The sequence below is a fragment of the Equus caballus genome, chromosome 6, assembly GCF_041296265.1.
Source record: "Equus caballus isolate H_3958 breed thoroughbred chromosome 6, TB-T2T, whole genome shotgun sequence".
NCBI lineage: Eukaryota > Metazoa > Chordata > Mammalia > Perissodactyla > Equidae > Equus > Equus caballus.
Genome location: NC_091689.1, coordinates 42,434,972 through 42,449,075, shown reverse-complemented (window position 1 = coordinate 42,449,075; position 14,104 = coordinate 42,434,972). Strand labels below are relative to the sequence as shown.

The 14,104-nt window shown below is 36.3% G+C and overlaps 1 protein-coding gene across 22 annotated transcripts in view; it reads left to right on the top strand.

The window, feature by feature from the left end:
• ERC1 (ELKS/RAB6-interacting/CAST family member 1) overlaps positions 1-14,104 on the top strand; it is a 516,922-nt gene that overhangs the window by 199,279 nt on the left and 303,539 nt on the right. The window lies entirely within an intron of this gene.

The following is a 14,104-nucleotide window of genomic DNA, read 5'->3' as shown; positions in this document are numbered from 1 at the left end:
GTTATGAATTGTTAGACTTCACCATTTGTGTTGTGGAGAAGCAGGCGATTACATCAGGGCATAGGTCAGAGTTAGAAGAAGGGGGTGCATCTTGAGGACAGTGTAGGAGACCTGGATTTGATTTTTGTGGAGCTCTGACTTTGAATTCTTCAAAATGAGCTGAGTGAACAGATCCAGTCAGACAGCTCTCTTGGAATTTTCTTTGTCTTTTTTTAAAAATTAGGGTGTTTCATACTAAAGATTAAGCGTATTCCTCTTGACCTCTTCTTTTACACCGTATATTTAAAATAAATTCACGGGTGCATGGAAACAGTTCTTCCGGTGGGACTTGGTTAATCACCCACGGTCTTCTGAACAGTCGGACTGTCAGCGACAGGATGAAGCCCCTAATCTGTGTGGCTCCTTGGAGCCTGATTCTTAGGAATATTTTATTTTCATGCTCTTGAAGGGTGGGAAGTATTTGACTCCTTTCATAAGTTTATTAAGTTTTAAATTTTTGGGTTACTTCAATTTAAGACTTGATATTTTCCCCAGAAGTTATTTTTTTCTTCTATTCTGTATCCGTAGAAATTTGATTTTCAAGAAACTAAAACAATGAAGTCCAACCCTCACAATTCTCCTTCACTATACTGAAAGTGTGAATAACTTTCACACTGTAGGCTGATTACTTACTCACTCATTTCCTCTTATTTTGATTATTAACTCTATTTATATTTTCTGGTTCTGGATAAGACAAACAGATAAAGTTCTTTAAGTCAAAATTAACAAATTACCCGAATCTCAAGATTAGATTTTGTGCATTTTTTTATGCTTTTGTCCATGTTTGCACTGTATCTTCCCCCCTCAACACACACACACACACACACACGCGCGCGCGCACACACACACACTTGCATGAATATGCACCTCTCTTTGCTTTTGTCTTGGCCTGAAATCAGCAACAGTAGTGTATAGATTTTAAAATACAATACTTTTGATGGATTAGTGACTTCCCACTAAATATATTTCAATATTTCAAAAAAGAAATTCCTTGATAAAGTTTCATTTTTCAGTTTAAGTTCTTGTATTAGAAATCTACATTGAAATTATTGCTTTGCTATTCCAGGCAGCTTGCTTGAAAAACATCTTGATTCATTTTTGGACCTAATACTGATTTTGGGAAATGGACATGATTTGAATGAGAGTAAGAAATAGGATTAAATCTATGTTTGATATCCAGAGCAACCACATAGCTTTTATTAGCCACTATATTTTTCATATTTTGAGAAAGAGTTCTAAATGATATACTCTCTCCACAGAATATAATTTATAAAGTTGAAAACGCACTATACAGGTTTGTCCTCTGGTCATGCAGCAGTTGTCATTTTGTTTTAGAATTTGTCGCAAAGTTTCTTGGTTACTAAAAAAAGAAAGTTTTTAAAACTCAATTTTTGCTACTGGCTTTATAATTTGTTACTGAGCAACATAATTTAAAATTAGAATAAATAGTCAAAAATAGTTGGGATTATATTATACCTTTTGTTCCCAGATTTAGTACTGAAGTGCATTGTGTGTGGCTGCTGTGTTTCTTACTAACCGTTTGCTTCTTATGGTGCCATTCCACTATTTCCTGTGTGTGGGTGTCTTCCTGTAATATACTGTTTGAATTTCTTCACCTTTCTTTTGATTTGTCTTATCACGGTCCTGTTCTATTGGGGCTTCATGTCTGTGTGTTCGTATGTGTGTCTCCTCTTGGCCATATTCTGTCTCTGAATGCTGGTCTTCCGCAATTTGTACCTTCCACACCAGGTTCTGTCCCTGCACTGTCAGGGGTTTGTTTGGGACTTCCTGGGAAAGTGAGTGTTATGTAAGGCCACGGTTCTGTACTAGACTGGATTGCTACTGCTGGGCCTTGCTGGGCATTTTGCTTGATCAGAATTAAAGAACAGCTGTTTATGTGTTAGGTTGAACTGTACCTCTTAGGTACATTGCTTGTGGGCAACGTGTGTGTTCTCTGGTAAGATTCTGTTGTTGTGTAAAATTGTCTTAGTCTTTGTTCCAGCCTGTCTTTTATGTGGTTGTTTTATGCTTGAATGCCCTTGAAGTGGTAGCCCCTTGACTATTGCAACTAGGCCCACTGTCATTCAGGACGTACAACTCATTTCTGAAGGGTGTTCAGCAGCCTTCTAAGTGCAAAAATAAAAGCAGACTGTTAGAATCGTTGAACTAAAGGAAAGTCTTAGTGTTCTTTTAAAGTTTCTTAGTACTTCTTATGTAAGGATCTCCAGTATTAACAGATTTAGATAAATCATCAAGGATTCCTAAACCTATTCTTTGTGGTCTTGAGGAAAATGAATAGTCCCTTACATTGCTCTTAAAGAACAACAGTAGTTTCTGTTCGGAGATGATTTAGTGTTGTACCACTGACTTCACCTACTGCAATTTTGGAAAGAGGATTATGTATGCTCACCCATACATCTGCAGATGTAAAACATTTTCTCCAATTAAGTTTAATAAGTATTACTTCTAAAATCATATTCAATACTGTAGTGTATATCAGTGAAAGTTCAACCAGAGTGGCAGAACCAGTAGATGATATATATATATATATAAAGGGATTTATTGCAAGGAATTGTCTTGCATGATTGTGGGGTCTGGCTAAGCAAGTCTGAAATCTGTATGGCAGGCTGTCAAGAAGAGATCACTAGTAGGTTAGAACTCCTGCAGCCACAGGCCAAAACTGGTCCATAGAAGAATTTCTTTTCTTTGCTAGGGAAACCTCAGCCCCACTGTTACAGTCTTCCCGAGGATTCAGTTATGCCCACTTTGATTATCTAGGATAATCTCCTTTGCTTAAATGGATTAAAGGCTTTAATTATATCTGCAAAATACCTTCATAGCAACGTCTAGATTAGTCTTTAAGTGACTGGGCACTGTAGCCTAATGAAGGTGACACTTCAGGAAAGTCATCACCTAGTGGTTCTGGATAGTCTTTATAGGTCAGTTGAAAGAAAAAAATCTATAAAACTAGAACTAGGAATGAATGTCCTTTTGTAAGTATGTAGATGGGTTTAGATTAGCCCAGGAACTGAATGTGGTTGAGAATATTAGAGTTTCTATTTAAATTCATAATGAACAGTTTTTCTTTGGCATGATGTTTAAAATATTTAGTAATGTAGGCTGATAGAATTCTGATATTAGTCTGTTTTCAGACTCTTGAAAGAATTGTTCATTGTCTTCTGTTTCAGTCTTATTATTCCTTTTAGCCAAATATTCATGTCATGGCATAGCATAGCTAGGAGCATTATCTCCCGTGCCATATGTTGTGTTTGCTTCATAATTTTGCTTTTGTGTTTGTTTTACCTTTTTTCTAATACAGAAATACTAATGAATCTGCAGAATTTGGTGTTTGCAGCAGAAATCTTCAGTTTACTCTAATATGAGGTTCATTTAGATTAGATTCAACATACCATTTAGAAACTTTTATAGTATTTAGAGAATGGCAGCCATCTTCTGGTTTTCAGATAATTTAGGTATCAAGGATTGCCTTTGAGGGGCTGGCCCTGTGGCCGAGTGGTTAAGTTTGCATGCTCTGCTTTGGCGGCCCAGGGTTTTGCCAGTTTGGATCCTGGGCGCGGACATGGCACCACTCATCAAGCCATGCTGAGGCGGCATCTCATATAGCACAACCAGAAGGACGTACAACTAGAATATACAACTGTGTATTAGGGGGCTTTTGTGGGGGTGGGGCGGGGGAGGGAGAGCAGGGCAGAGGGGAGGAGGAGGAGGAGGAAAGGATTGCCTTTGATTTATCAAAGTTAGGAATTTTTAGTGATCAAAAGAATAATAGAATGTATTAGTATGTAACCTCCATAATGAATAGAAAATGTAGATTTACTGTATTTCTCGATTTGGGGAATATAAAAACTGGGATTTTCGTGGATGTAGATTTCATTTTGGGGTATGTTTTAAAATTTAGTAGAGGGATTAAAAGATGAGAAGAAAGGACATACTTTCTTATAAATCTTTAATCTTTGAAAACCCTAAAGTGTTTTTTATTCCCTGTTCCTTTTGCCTGGTTGCTCTCCCTTTAAATATGTATCTTTAAAAATACCATTATTAATAAGATTTATAGTTATCAGGCTCTTGAAAATAATATCCAATCTGTGAGTTTAGTTTTTCTCTGCACAACCCACTCTCTTCTCTGCCACAAAATGTACTCTCTCGTTCGTCATTAGTCAATGAATTAATTTTTTTACTTATGGAGGCTCTTATTTGCTGGTTACTGTTCTGGGCTCTGGACACATCAGGGAACAAAACAGATAAAATATCTGCTTTCACAGGGCTTATAATCTAGTTGGGAGGAGATGGACAGTAGAAACTAAAGATGTAAATGTCAAGTGGTGATGAATACCATGAAAATGTTAATGCAGAGTAAGGAGGTAGAGGGTGGGAGAATGCGCGTGGTTGCTGTATTTATAGGGTGGTCAGGAAAGACCTTCTGATAAGGTGATTGAGCAGACACTTCAAGGAGGGGCTCTTTTCTTTAGAAGTCCTCAGAAGCCCTTAAAAAAGCCTACTTGGGACAGATTCAGTAGTGTAGTGGTTAAGTTGGTGTGCTCTGCTTCGGCGGCCTAGAGTTCGTTGGTTCAGATCCTGGGTGCAGACCTACATACCACTCGTCAAGCCATGCTGAGGCGGCGTCCCACATAGCAGAACTAGAAGGGCATACAACTAGAATATACAACTATGGCCTGGGGCTTCAGGGAGGAGGGAAAAAAAAAGGAAGATTGGCAACAGTTGTTAGCTCAGGGCCAAATCTTCCTCACCAAAAAGCATACCTTAAAAAAAAAAGTACTTTCCTTTAAAAAAAACCAAAAAACCTACTTTATTGAGGTACAATTTACATACAAGAAAATGTACCCATTTTAAGCTTTTTGTTTGAGATTTGATAAATGTATACACCAGTGTAACCACCACTACAGTCAAGATCCAGCACGTTCTTTCACTGCCAGAGGTTCTCTCAGAGCACTGTGCAGCAGATGTCTTCCCATCCCTAGCCCCGGGCACCACAGGTCTTAGAACCATTTTTTAAATTAACTTTATCTCAGGTTTTAGTTTTCTGCTTTCCTTTTTTTGTTTGGAGTTGAGAATAAATTATATTATACCAACCAAACATCCATTTTCTCGTCAATCCTAACACAGTCCTAAGTTTTGCAGTTTCCTGCAACTCCCAGATCCAGGAGTAGATCCTGATTCGTTTAAGTCAGTCAAGGTAATAGAACTTTCTTTTTCGGTGACTAGTTACACACTGAGCCTATTATCCTTATGTGATTCGAGGGGAAAACTACAGAGAGGCCTCTGGGGAACGATTTTCTCATAAGGAAAACTTGCAGGAAGAAAGGTGCCCCCTTGTATAGATTTTTTTTTATATACAGATAAGGAGGCTGAGGCCCAGAGAGATTAAATGACTGGTCCTGTATCACATAAGTAGGTAGGTGATAGCAGAGTTGTGCCAAAGAATTCCAGAATCCGTCTCTTCTACTTTTTCTCCTTTTGAACCTCCTGTGTTCAGTTTTCGTTGATGAACCTACCTTCTACAAGATAAGGATATAGACAAGCTAGATGATTCAGAGGCTGCTCACTTGAGTATCCTGCCGAGGCCAAAGGCTTTTCCCACATGCTAGAGTGCCCTCTTAGAGGACAAATGCTTTGGAACTGGCATGTGAGTTGCTTTGCTGCCAGGTGCCAGTTTTTCCACGTCTGACTCCTAGCCATTATGTCACTTCGGACTCAGTGAAGAGATAGTTCTGGTCCCAGAAGATTAAGACTCCAATAAAGAGCAGCTATTGTCATTTCTTTTGTAGATGATGCTGGCAGAGGCATTCTTCCACAGCTTGTCCAGTAGCTAGAAGTTTCAGTGATGTTTCAATTTAAGGTCTGGTTGAATTCCTGGGAAGTAATACTTAACATAATTAATGTGCGCCCCAAGATGTAGGATTATCATAGAGAAGGGGCTTCTTGTTGAACTATGGACTCTTAAGTCTGGTCTTTTAGTTTTTGAGACCAATATTAAGTGATAATGGCTTGAGAGCTCATTTGATGGGAAAGCTAGTAGGTAATTTTGGATCCTAGACTGCCAGTTTGAGGTCCAAGAACTCTGATGTCGGTAGAGATATGAAATGGACAGGGAAAGCCAGGATATTGTACTGCTACTGTGACTATTCTGAAGAGCGCAAGAGGACCAGAGAGCAGTTTTGTTATTCATTCATACACACACACACACACACATGAATATATAGACACACACATTCTTGGTGCAGTCTTGTAAGTAGTTAGAATGGTGGACTTAGTTTTCCCACTTTGTGATGGTTAATTATATTTTCTTTGCTAACCATCTTTTCCAGACCTCACCTAGAACTATTAGTTCTAGGCTTTTAATGATGGTTAAAAGTAAATTTTATGGACTAGCAAGAAAACCTAACCTGTATTTATGATATTGTTCCCAAGGGAACTACATTCTGATTTATAAACAACTGGCCTTATTTGAAAGAGTGGTACATGATCTGTTTATAAGATTTGGAGCTACTTTAGTTGATTTTTTTTTTTAAAGCAAAGGTGTTCCAAGTTTGCTCAGAATTTAGGCTAAGACTAGTTAGCTCCTGAATTAACTGTCTGAACTGCTAAACTGGTAACTTTTGAACTCATTTTGGTAAGTGAGAGGATTCTATACTTCTGTAGATCAGGATCAACATACTGAACTGAGCTTGAACACAAAGAATGAGGTCATTTTCCTATCATGTCAGGAGTGACATTTAATCTGGGGTATTACTTGCACGTGTGTATGTGTAAGAAAATTTTGCTGGTGGTATTTGGAGAAATTAGGGAAGATAGTTGCTAGGCTTAAATCTTATGGCTCAAGGGATATTGCTTTTTGAGTTTTTGCTTTGCTTTTAAAAATTACTAGTGTCTGAAATGTTATGTAATGAAAATGGAGTTGTTTTTATTTTTCATAAATCTTCTAAAATGTTTTGGCAAACTTGAGCTAGTTTAGAGGATGATATTTCCAATCTCTGGTTTGATAGTCTTAGTAGAATTAACTGTTTTCTTAAAAAATGGACCTCAAAATTAGAAGATAAATGCTTTTTTCCTGTCTGCTTTTTCTTATTCTTTTCTCTTTGACTAAAATTATTTTTCCCCTTATTCATTTGTGGAAATCTAACCCCTTTTAACAGTTATCTTTTGGGGAAAAAACCAAAAGCAACCTTTACTGACCTTCCTTATGTAGTAATTTCTCTTTTCTTTGTTTGTGCTTTTCTTAGAGTATCTGTCACATTCTGTCCTTGCATAGAATATTCTTATATAATTTAATGTAATTCATTGGGATTACTTTTTGATCTGCTGGTTAAACAGAGTTAGATAACCTCTTTCCTCTTTTGTTACAATGAAATACCAATTCTAAATTTTCTTTTTACATTTTAACGTCTCTGAAACTGGAATACATGTATAAATAATAGCATGATATAATTTCATTGGCATAATTTTTTTCTTAGTGATACGTAAATAATGGTTTATTTATTTAAGTTGACCTAAAAACTTTTTTTGGCCCTTTTCATTGGAAAAATAGGCTTTCTGTTTGTGATTATTTTATATTGGTATCACAGTATATTCAGGCATCAGTGGCATAGTATAACCTGAAAATATAAACCTACGTATTTAGTTTTCATATTTGTAAATATTTTTCCGTAAAGAAAGCTTGAATTGATATTCAACTTAATGTCTTCAAAGATCTTCCATATAGAAATGAATATTAAGCTGGTTTATCTCTTTGGCATAATCTAGTATACAATTCATGAGGAAAAGGGTTCCTTAGAGAAGAATTTCCTTACTTTTAAATTATAGTTGTGTCTTTGATCCATGATGAAGTACAGTGTCAGAGAATATGGTCTTAGTACAGTGAACTGAGGAGAAATGTTTGCTGCTGCTGTGGTGGTTGTGTGTTCTTCCTCGAGAGAGAATGGGCTGTGTTAAAAAAAAGTGAAAACTAAGATGCTGAGAGTATTAGAACTGAAGATGACTGCTTCTTTATCTGATCCTGCTTGCTTCAGCTTGCTTTCCAGGGAAGCTGCTTTTTCTTTCTTCTTCTTCCTTGATGAATTTCACTGATTTCATTTAAAAGAAGAATAAATTAGTTTTTTGTGTGTGTGTGAGGAAGATTGTTGCTGAGCTAACATCTGTGCCAATCTTCCTCTATTTTGTATGTGGGATGCTGCCACAGAATGGCTTGATGAGTGGTGTGTAGTTAATTTAATTTAATTAATTATTAATTAATTTTTCCCCCATGGATATATCTGTGTCTTATATAAATCTATAGGAGATTTCAGGTAGTGTCATTGTTGATGTAAAATTATTCTAACTTACTGTGTCATAACCAACAATAATAAAAAAGATAATTGGGAACAATCATTTAGAGATTGGCCTCTTTTTACTTTGAACATTGTCTGCATTCTGCACTGTTTTGTATGTGCCAAAGATCCATGGATTTTTGTAGATTCACTTTAGGAATCTGTAACCATCATAGAACGTGTGAGGTATGCCCAGGTGATATGTCAGCAGACCTACATTTTTATCCTGGATTTACCGCATACTCACTGTGTGATTATGAGGAAGTGTTTTGTTGCTCTGTTTTTCATCTCTTTACCTTATATAATGGGGATAATAAATCTTGTCATCCTTACCTTTCATTATTCTCAAAATGACTTTTGTAAATTCTCTTTTTAAGTACTGAAACATTAGAAAACATTAAAGTACAAATTGAAATGGTGCTTGCACTGAAGAAAAAACCTCTTGTTATAGATACTTAAAGTAAAATTTAGATCCTCAAGACAATCTGGATGGCACTGGCCATAAGAAGTCTAAATATTTGGAGGATAGTCCTCATTTCAGTGAAAGTGAGTAATTTGTAAACAGGTGACACTGCCTCTGCCTGTCGTTACAGGAAGAAGTAATGAGCATGGGCTGCGCGCTGGGTAGCTGTGTTAAGCATAGCTGCTTGGCACCTCTTACTGCTGAGCAGTGTTGGAAGTGAACTGATGTTTATAGACCCACATATTCTTCATTATTGCTTTTAGATTGCACCATTTGGGGTGGATTTTGGTTATTTGGAATGAAAAATATTGGTTAAAATTAAAAAAATAATTATTCTCACATTTGAGAAAATTATCTCAAATTTGTTGGGAAAATAAGAGTTCTGTATTCTACAGAGTAACTGAAGCTGTCATTGCTTTTTTGCTTTTGCTCATGGATAACTTGGATCCAAGAAATGGAGCAGGGTGGGTAAAGGATTAGCCAAGGTGGGTGTGTATAAAATTAAGCTGACAAAAGTTATGAAATCACAATTAGCTGCTTTAGTGAAAAGGTGAGCAGCTAACCTTCTTCTCTTCTTTTCATTTGTGTTTAAGAAATGAGTTTTTTCACCCCCTGAGGGAAGGGTAAATTTTAGACAAAATTTTTTCCTTTAGAAACTTATATTAAGGTACAGTGGTGTAATCTAATATGAAAATATACTTATTGAGAGTTGAAAATCTAAAATTGCTAATTTTTAGTGCCTGTGCAGAATCTGTATGACTCCTTCCCCTTCTCTAATCCTGTGCTTTATGTTTTGTCTGTCTGTGAATAATATTATTTCCAAATATTGTCCTTATTAATTCTTTCTAACTTTCTCTTTCACATTTTCTTCCTGGATTTGCCGTTTCCTTCAGTCTCACCTCAAGGTCAGTATGCTTGTACTAAAACAAAGATATGTAATAGAGCATTGTATACTAACCTTATCTTGAACTCTAATAAGGAACTGATGTGATAGAACTTATTCCGGGAAAGAGAAGTCTAGAAATCTAGTTATGGTTGCCTAAAATGGCAGGAGTTTTAGGTTTATCAGAAGAGTAGATTCAAAGTTCTGTGCTTCAAAAGATGGTGAGAGTAGTCACAAAGCAAGAATCAGACTGACCAGGGTTTGACTGAGAGAGAAATGAAGATGAAAGGAGCAACCAGGGGAATGAGGAGAAAAAAATTTTTTTTTTAATTCAATTAAAATTTCATAAAGACATTCTGGCTGTTATGTTAGATTAGCAGGGTCGATGCAGCATGGACGATGGAGGGCAAGTTGCCGCAGTCTGTGGATTTGTATAGGAACCTTTGAATTATTTCACATATGCAAACTTACACACGCACACCCCTTTATATTTTGGGTTTGTTTTGTGATTCTGCTGAATGATAGGCTAATGATAACAAAACCAATCACCGTGCTGTCTTTTGTGCCAGGGGTGCTACGGGGGAGGTTGTACAGGTTTTGTTTCAACTGATCTTCAGCAAGTGTGTGGAGGGGTTTATTATTTCCACTTTTTAGGTGAATAACATAACTTCAGAACCCATTAAATAACTTGTCTATCTTCATTAGTAAGTAAATTAGTAAGAGAAGCTGGCAGAAAACAATTAGAAAGCTGCATTTTAAAAGTTATTTATTTTGAATATAAGCCCTGGCAATGTAAATTAAGGTGTGAGAATTTCTGATAGGCTTCAGAAAATGATGTTAATGCCATATGCATTTTACCTAGCAGCTATTTCCTAATAATAATGACATATATTTACTGTTTATAAAAGCACCTGTCTCTTTGATTCTCACAGCTAACATGTGAGTTATGCAGGACAGATTGTTATTCTGAGGAGGAACTAAGATTAGGGAACATGATTTTTCTAGAGTCAACCAACTAGTAAGTACTTAGATTTGAAGCCAGATCTTCTTATTTCAACCTCAGGGCTCTTTATATTGTATGTACTCTAGCCTAGAAATTAGAGTATGAGCTAGAGAGCCCCAGATTGCTTGAATCTTCTTAGGTAGGTTTCTCATCTGTAAAATTGGGATAATTATGTAATCTAAAACGTTGTTGTAAACATTGAATGAGTTAGTACAAATAGCACTTAGAACCGTGTCTGGCTCAGGGTAAGAAATTAATAAATGGAGCTATTATGGTTACTCCTTTTTGCCTTTTTCATGGATTCCTATTTGATCAAGGATATCGTAGCGTGATGTCATATATTTCAGGTTCTTTAAAACACTATACTGTTCGTATTGATTTATACCAGTATTCATAGAAAGTGCAAAGTAGAATCCTAATGCAAAGTTGTGTATGTGTAGAAAATGAGAAAAGAGGACATATTTCTTCTGTAATGATATTTTAAGGCTCCACTTAACTTTTAAGGTGCTAAAATTTCTATTGTAGATAGAAAGATGATGTTGAGGCTTTTTTTGGAAAAAAGTTCTCTTTTCCATTTTCACTCCCTGATATATCTTCTCAGTATTTAAATTTGAGGACCTAAACGATATTTCTGAAAAAGTCCCCTTATCTTTGACTCATTTAAAAATAAGCGATTTGTGTGGAGTGTGTGTTAAAAAAACACAATAATGGGGCCAGCCCCAGTGGCGCAGCACTTAAGTGCACACATTCTGCTTCAGTGGCCCAAGGTTCACCGGTTCAGATCCCAGGTGTGGACATGGCACCGCTCATCAGGCCATGCTGTGGCAGGCATCCCACATATAAAGTAGAGGAAGATGGGCACGGATGTTAGCTCAGGGCCAGTCTTCCTCAGCAAAAAGAGGAGGATTGGCAGTAGAGGTTAGCCTCAGGGCTACTCTTCCTCAACAAAACAAAACAAACACAATAAAACCCTTCTTTTATAATTACTTCTGCTAATCTAATTCACGGAGGGGGTTCTTCAGTCAGATTCAGACTGCCCTCTTGCTTCTCTCTAAGCAGATGACCTCTCCTGCTTTACCACGTGAATAGTTTAGAGTATCGGCAGTCTGGAAATTGATATCTTCACTCATCTCGACCTTCCTTTTGTTTCAGTGGAACTAATGTCCTAGCTCTTTTCCAAGGCTGCATCTTCCTCTTCTTTTCATTCCTTCTCTCTTAGCAGTTTTCAAAATCTTTCCTCATAAATTAAATTGTCGTCTCCTCATTTCTTTTCTACTGATTCTCCCAAACATAAAACATATCCATTTCCCCCATCCTTAAAGAAGTGTAAATAATCCTTCCCCCGTCTTTTCCTTGGCTTCGATTGACTATAATATCTTGCCTTTACCTTTTACTTTTCTTTTCTGTTTACTTGCACTGTTTTTGAAAGAACTGTTTATGCTCGCTGCCTCCACTTTCACACTTTCCACTTATTTCCCGAGCCTATGCAGTTGGATTCTTTTCTCACTGCTGTGCTAAAATCGCTTCAGTGATGTGCTAGTTGCCCAATTTAGTGAGCTTGTTTGTCTTGGGCTTACTGACCTTTCTGGGGTGTTAGGTATTACTATCTCCCTTCCTTCTGGAAACTCTTCTTTCATAGTTTGTGTGATGTTGTTTTCTGTTAGCTCTCTTACCACCTCATTGACATTTTTCAGTCTATTTTGCTTTTCTTCTTTTACATGTTTCTTAACTCTTGGCATTTCTCATGTTCTCTTAAAAAATTCCTTTTTCATCCACATTATTGGTCACCTGCCATGTTACCAGCAAAGACTCAGTTTTATTTTGTTCAGATTTTTATGGAACCCCTATTTCAAATAAACTATACTCATAACAGAAAAATCTTACAAGTTGGCAATAAAAATAGAAAGCACAAATACTGCATTTTAAAAGTGATTTTCTACTCTAACTCCCATTTTCTACTCTTAAACATTTTTTTTCACATATTATAGTAAAACAGTATGGCTACCACTTAAGTAATTCAGAGTATGGCAAAATCTGAAAACAGTTCAGCTTTAGTAGAAAAATATCATGAAGGCTTTTACCTGTGTTTGAAGAACTTTTGTCTCAACTTAAGCTTCAAGTGGAGTCATATTTTTACTGGGAAATGGTATCGCTTTGTACCCTATTTTGTGTTTTGCATGACAGGTTTTGATGTAAGTATCTCTTAACAAAACCCTATGAAAAGCTCCAAAAGAACTGTCCATGGAAGTCATTGGAATATACATAATTCTCTGAGTTACAAGTTATGTTATTTATAATAGTAGTTGGTTCATTTTAGTAGCTTTTACTCTAGCAGTAAGTGTCATTAAACCATACTTATTTCTAAATAAGTTTATTTTCCAAGGAATAAAACAGGTTTTGTTTTTCCAATGGCAAAGATCGTTTTGGCTGTAGCATGTAAAAAAGGTATCTCTTCATTCCGGATTGAAATTTAATGCAGTATTTTTTTGTATATAGAAGTATTTTACCATTTTAATTATGGTATTGCCAAGTCCAGTTGAGTAGGTCATCAAGAAAGTGTAATTTATTGATGGTTTGAGATTAGATTGAATGTTTGGATGAGTTTATCATATGACCTTAGGCAAGATACTTAACTCTTCAGTCTTCGTTTTAGCTGCCTGTTTTGTGTTAATAGTGATGCTTAACTGTAGTGTTTATATTTTAGTGTCTCCACTTAGTATTTCCATTTTCCATAGATTTATTTGTTTCCTCTCTTCCTCCCTTATCCTCTCCTGCCCTCTTCTGTCCCCATTTCCCTTCAGTAAAGAGCAGAGAGATTTTATTTATAGTGATGATCGAGTTCTCTATCCTTAAAACACATACATCGCTTTAGTTTCTGATCAATGACATTATCCCCAGAGAATGAATACAGAGAAATAATTCCATGGATAGATGAAAATATATGATTTGGTCTAGAATTCATCCATCCTTTTTATTGTATAACAGCACATTTGGCTAAAGGCAGGACATTCAGGAGGTGAGGCCTATAACTGTCGTCTTTTCCCTCTTACAAATTGAGCTCAGTATTATTATTACCCATGTTTTATGTAGCAGTGACTGTTACAGACTTGTCTTCAGAACGAATGTTTGCAATCCGTGGGTAATTCCTACCAACTGTGTTAAGACCAGAGTCTCTATATTGTTAGGTGATAAAAGTTAAATACCTATATCTTGCTCACATATTTTCCTGTTGTTATAATCTCTTTCGTCTAGTTTGATGAAAGCATTCCACGTTGATTTTTAAAATCTAACTTAGTCAAATAACCATTTCTCTCATTGCACATTTTAGAATTTTTTTTATTATTGACTGATACTAATCACTAAAACCTCAT